This window comes from Nannospalax galili, unplaced genomic scaffold (genome assembly GCF_000622305.1).
Source record: "Nannospalax galili isolate Female #2095 unplaced genomic scaffold, S.galili_v1.0 scaffold173, whole genome shotgun sequence".
Classification (NCBI taxonomy): Eukaryota; Metazoa; Chordata; class Mammalia; order Rodentia; family Spalacidae; genus Nannospalax; species Nannospalax galili.
Window position 1 is genome coordinate 1,094,986 of NW_008334442.1, and position 6,088 is coordinate 1,101,073.

Genomic DNA, 6,088 nt, shown 5'->3' on the forward strand with positions numbered 1-6,088 from the left:
TCACATGGAGTACCAGGGTAAGAGTCCAGCAGTCAGGGCCACACTGGCTGCCAGAACAAACCAGAAGCTGGGCTTCCTCAGCACAGCCTTGGCTGTTGGAAGGGGCAGCTGCTGCCCTCCAGGGCATCTTTCTCTTGCTGAGCAGCATAAAGTGTCATTTACTCAAGTCTCCCGTCCCATCATGCATGGGGAGCTGGTCCTTCAGGGATTCTCTGGCCAGTATGGAGCCAGCCTGATTCAGTTCACTGAATATCTGCATATTATATTCAAAGGCTTTGTTAGCCTCTTCCACAATCCTTTCTTTGATCTTCTGGTTCAGGTCCAGAGCATTCATCTTGGCCCAATAGAACTGTTTAAATTGCAGCAATTGTCCACATGCTCAAACAGGTAGAACTGGATCCCTTCCGCAGTGCTGGGGAGTTTCAGTGACCACTGGGTCACCTTCTTCAGCACTTGGTCCCCTCAGAGGTCTCCCATTTAACATGTGTAAGCATGGGCCACCAGTAACTCTGGCTCAATCTGCTCTTCATTGTGGATCTGCTCCACATACTTCTGGGCAGCCTCAGAGCACTTCACCTGCTCCTTCCAGTTTTTACTAAAGAAATGTCATTGGTCAGTGCCTCCTTCTGGTGCAGCTCCTTAGGAAATAGTAGGGGGCCAAGGCTGGGTGGTCTTTGTGGTGGTTCATTTCCTCCTCAAGGGAGGAGTATGTATAGTGTAGTAGTGGCCAACTTAAATAGCTCCTTCTTAATGTTTCCCTTCAAGAAGTCCTTGACAAACTATATATTTCCTGCCCGATCATGTGCTTCCTTGGTCTCTTCCTTCAGTAACTCAGAGAGGCCTCCCATTTTGATATGGTTTTCCTTTTCTGGGGCCATGGAGTTCTTTTTCTCTGACTCATCTACCCCCTCTGAGGTCTCCACTTCTGAAGACATTGTTACTGAGTGGTTTATGCTACCCTCACTCTGGTTCCATAGCTGCTCGGCTCCTTGCCACAGGTCAGCCACTCTCCTCACCCAGTTGTTGATCTCAATGCCTGCACTATTTGGGGTCATACCCAAAAATATTTTTATGGAGTCAGTAAGTTCAAGTGTATTTCTTATTTTCTTCTCTATCAGATTCAAAAGATCAGGTCTTATGTTGTGGTCCTTGATCCATTTGAAGTTGAGTTTTTGTCAGGGTGAGAGATAGGGATCTAATTTCATTCTTCTGTATATAGCTATCCAGTTTGACTTGCACCATTTGTTGAGAATGCTGTCTTTTCTCCAATGTGTATTTTCCACCTTTTTGTCAAAACTCAAATGGCTGTAGCTGTGTAGACTTATATCAGAGCCTCAATTCTATTCCATTGATCAATGTGTCAGTGTTTGTTCCAGTACCATTCTGTTTCTATAGTATATCTCTGTAGTATAATTTAAAATCAGGGATGGTGCCTCCCTCTGCTGTGGAAGGATCCATGTGCATAGTTCTATCTGAACCCCAACCTTGAACCACAGATATATATATATATATATGTGTGTGTGTGTGTGTATGCAGACCCAGAGCCCATCCCTGAGCCCAGACAATGACCTCTTCCTCCCAGTCACAGCGAGAATTGCATGAGTAGCTCCACATGAATCCAGAACCACAATTATATACACAGGCATAGAGCCCTACTCCAAGCCCAGATAGAGAAACCACCCTCCATACCAATGCCACAACCACATGCATAGCTCCACCTGAACCCTAAACCTCAAACCACAGGTAGATACTCAGCACCAGAGATCTGCTCCAAGTCCAAACAGCAACTTCTCTTTCTGTGCCACCACCATCACCAGGACCCATAGGTAACTCCAGCCAAACCAGAACCCCAATCTAAACACAGACAATGACCTCTCCCTACTGCACTAGAGCTGAATCACCTGCATGAGTCCTCCTGAAACTTGAACCACAAACCCTAAGTAGATAATCAGTCCCAGAGCCCTGCTCCAAACCAAGACAGCAACCCCTCCTTCCACACAGCTTTCTGGATAACATGTGCACAATTCCCTGTGACTCTTGACTCCAGATAGGCATCCACAGAACTGAATGCTTCACTCTGAAATAGCAATTCCAAGAGCCTGTTTTCCCCCACCCCCACCAACCACCCTACTCCCTACACTATCCAGAGACCACAAGAGGTCCTGAAACCTGCATCCCAGGTAGAGACCTCCAGCTCAGCCTCCACCCTACCCACCTCCACTTGAGGTGGGTGTGATATCCTTCCCCTGAATATCAGGGAGCACTGCACAGTGAAACTGGGACTCTAGACCCATCACTCAAGGACCACCTGTAGAACCATGTAAGCCTACCACAGACTTCTGAAGACTAGCAGTGAAGCTCTACTAACTCTATAGAGGATTGCTCCTGGGCAAAGAAGTGCACATAGTCCCAGATATACAGGGAACATGTCTAACACCTCATTCACACATCAATTCAGAATAAGCACAAGATCAAACACCAAGCTCCCTTCAGCTGGTCCACAACCTGACAAGTTGGAGTAACAGAAACAAAGATCCAAAAACAATCACAACAAAGGTGAGAACTGATATCTATATCAAAAAATACCACCAGTGATCTAACCCCAAATACAGATGTCCCACCACAAAAGGAAAACAATATTTAAAAAACAAGAAAATGTGTCTCCTCCAGAAATCAGTACAACCACCACAATGTAACCTAAGAAGAGCAATTTAGTTGATGCACAAGATAAGGACAAATGTTCTACAAATTCTTAAAGGCCACAGATACCAACCCAGGCTATTATACCTATCAAAACTATAAGTGGCAATAGAAAGAGAAAGGAAAACTTTTCATGATAAAAACATATTTAAGGAATTTATGTTCATTAAGCCACATTTACAAACAGATACTAGAAGAAATACTTTGGACTAAAGTAGATTAAACACACCCAAAAGGGCACAAGGAATAAATAATTCCAGTACACAGCTACATAACAAGAAACAGTGCCAGACAAGAGAAACCTTTGTTTGAGTTGTTGTTGGCTAGGGTGGTCCAAGAGACCCCCAGAATACAGGCTATTGTCACAACCATGATTGCCTCACAGAACTTGAAGGTAAGATCCTACAGCTGAAGACACAATATTCTTCAGACACAAGATTTGGAGCAATGGACCTGGAACTTGCCTGGAAGTCACTTTCCCTGAAGGCTAGCTTTCATGGCTTTGGAGAGCAATATGAAGGTGCCAAGGGAAAACATCAGTTGGTAGTCCAACACCAGCTTCAAGACCAAATAACCAAATCAATGGCTAGCATAGCATGCAACATTGGTGCAGTAGTGGCACTTTTAACTTGAGAACAATCAACAGCTACATAATTGAACTAAAAGACCACTCAATGAGAGGAAACTCAACTGTGGTACTGTGAACATAACTAAATACACATAGTTGGAAAGGTTACAGATCTTACAGAAAACCCCCAAATTATCACATCCTTAAACTAATGTAATTTCCTACATTCTGTGTGCAGAATATGTATCCTTGTATTTACAGACAAATATTGAAGTCACCACTCATCAAAAAAGTTTCTTTTGCACCAGAGAGAGACTATTAACATGTAACACAACTGGTCACAAACAGATATTGTCAATGAAGTGCCTACATCTACAATGCAACCTCTACACCTAAGGCTCACAGAATGTAGAACAGGAGTAAAGACATCACTAATGAACTTCTCAACTCTCATTAATGAAACTCCCTCATGCAACAGAGGACTAGGAACACAAAAGGTCACAAATGACCGACGTGTATCGATTAAGAGTCTACAGAATGCTGGAATCTTATATTAAACTTCACCCACCCAGGGCTCAGGGACCATTGTGGAAGCAGGGGGTGGAAAGATTGTAAGAGCCAAGGAGGAGGTGCATGAACATATGAAAATAGAGTCCTACAAGCTCCTGGAACCCTCCTCATGTGAATCTACAGCATTCTGTCAGCATACACAAGTCCCATGCAAACTCAAGCACATAAAACCCAGCATAGAACTGGGGCTGGAGAAACGGACAGCAGGCACCAATCTTACCTGAAGAATTATTGGGAACTGATTACTGCTAGGTGAGGAAGAGCTGATCTTCCTAAAGCAAGACTCTAGATAAGCTGATTAGACCTCAGTAGATGAACTTGCACTAAAGAACATCTAGGAACACTAACTTGACAAAATAGGCCTTAACACAAATGACATAATGCATGAATTCCATTGGGGGAGGGAGGAGCTATGAAGGGTGCCAGTGGGGGTGGGGGTATAAAAACGATTGAGATTGAAGTTTTTTTATGAAATACATGAAAATTCAAGAAATACAATTTTTTAAAAATCAAAAGAAGTCAAAGAAAACATCTCTCTCTCACACACACAAATAACAGGAATTAATACAGTACAGTGTGGGTCTCTCCCTTCCCTCGTGGGTCCTTGGCCACCAACCCATGAGAAAAAAGGGAGCAGAGGCAGTGAGCGGGGTCAGGATGGCCTGTGAGTATGACGGAAAAGACCTTCCAGGAGTCAGCTTCAGTGAGACAGCTCTTTTATTTAGGGGAATTGAGGGAATATATATATAGAGTGAGGACAGCAACCAAAGATTTACCTGATAGGTGTTCATAGTATGCATTATTTACATGTGGCAGGAGGACCCTATCATGTAGAAAAGGGAGATGGGGTTTATTGGCTGTAGTGCAATGTTCCAAATAAGGTCAGGCATCTGTGCTTGGAGACATTTTCCAAATAAGGTCAGACAGAGAGTAGGAAGCCCCTGCTGAGAAAGAGAGTCCTCCATTTTGAGCAGACCAGTCTGGTTATGGTGGACTATGACCTTAATGGCAGGGTGCCCCAACAGTACAGTAGTTCATAATAACTATGTTAATGGTCTCAGTTTGCTTATAAAAAGACACAGACTGGGGCTGTAGAGATGGCTCAATGGATAAGAGCACTGACTGCTTTTGCAGAGGACCCAGATTCAATTCCCAGCACCCACATGGTGGCTAAGGAACCATCCTTAACTCCAGGTCCAGGGGAATCTGCAGCCCTCTTGGGACATCCACCACATTCCATGACACTGGTTCACTCACATACATGCAGGTAATATACTCATACACATAAAATTAAAATAATAAGATGACCCGCAGGCCTCACTCTGACCCACAGGCCTCTCTCCAGGGTAAGTCTATTGCATCCTACACACCTTGACTCCCCCAGCCTCATTCACCCTCCCATCTCCCCCACCAGTCTCTCCTCCTAGCCTGGGCCCTGTCCCATTCCTTGTCTTGGAGCCTGAGACTCCTGGGGAACCACCACTGCTGTCTGATCCTTTACATCCAGACCAACTTAGATCCTGCTCAGGTACCCAGGAGCATTCAGGGCCTGGCCCTGCCCTCACCTCCCTCTACTTCCCTGAGCCTACAGGACTGGCCAGCCTCTTTTCTGGACTCCAGGGATGACTTTTCCTCTTCCTGATCCTTTGGATCTAGACCAACCCAGCTCCTCAGTGCAGTCCCCAGGAGCCCTTGGGGCTGCTTCCCGCCCCCATCTTCCTTTGCATCTCTGGGTGGCATGGCCACCAGCTGCCCTAGACCAGTATCTTTCCTGGGCCCGGCTCCCAGGCTGGTCCAACCCCAAAATTCCTGAGGCAAAAATCTTTCCTGGACAGATCCAGAATTTAGGAGAAAGCCTGAGAGCATCTGAGCCTCATCAGACTTGTGCCTCAGTGGGAAATCCTGAAGACAAAAGCAATATGGCCACTAAATATAAAATCGAAAGACAGAACCAGAAGCTTAGAGGAACCAGCTTCTGATGCCCAAAAAGTAAATGACAAAGACACATAAAGTTCACAAAAAGAAGAAGACCTAAACTTGAAAGCTTGAGTCTCTCACAAGAAACAGAAACTACAAAAGAAACAAAAAGTCAAAATCACAGAGAAAAAATAATAACATGAAAAACCAAAATAATATATCCCCACCAAATACCAATAGTCCTCTAGAGGAGTACAATGAGAATACCCTAGAGATAATGCAGGACATGGAACTCAAAAGAACAATTATAAACATGATAAAAGAATTCAATGA

At 44.5% G+C, this 6,088-nt stretch overlaps 1 pseudogene; it reads right to left on the reverse strand.

Annotated features, from left to right (window-relative positions):
- On the reverse strand, window positions 1–968 carry LOC103731039 (annotated as a pseudogene).
- Between the last annotated feature and the right edge of the window lie 5,120 nt (window positions 969–6,088).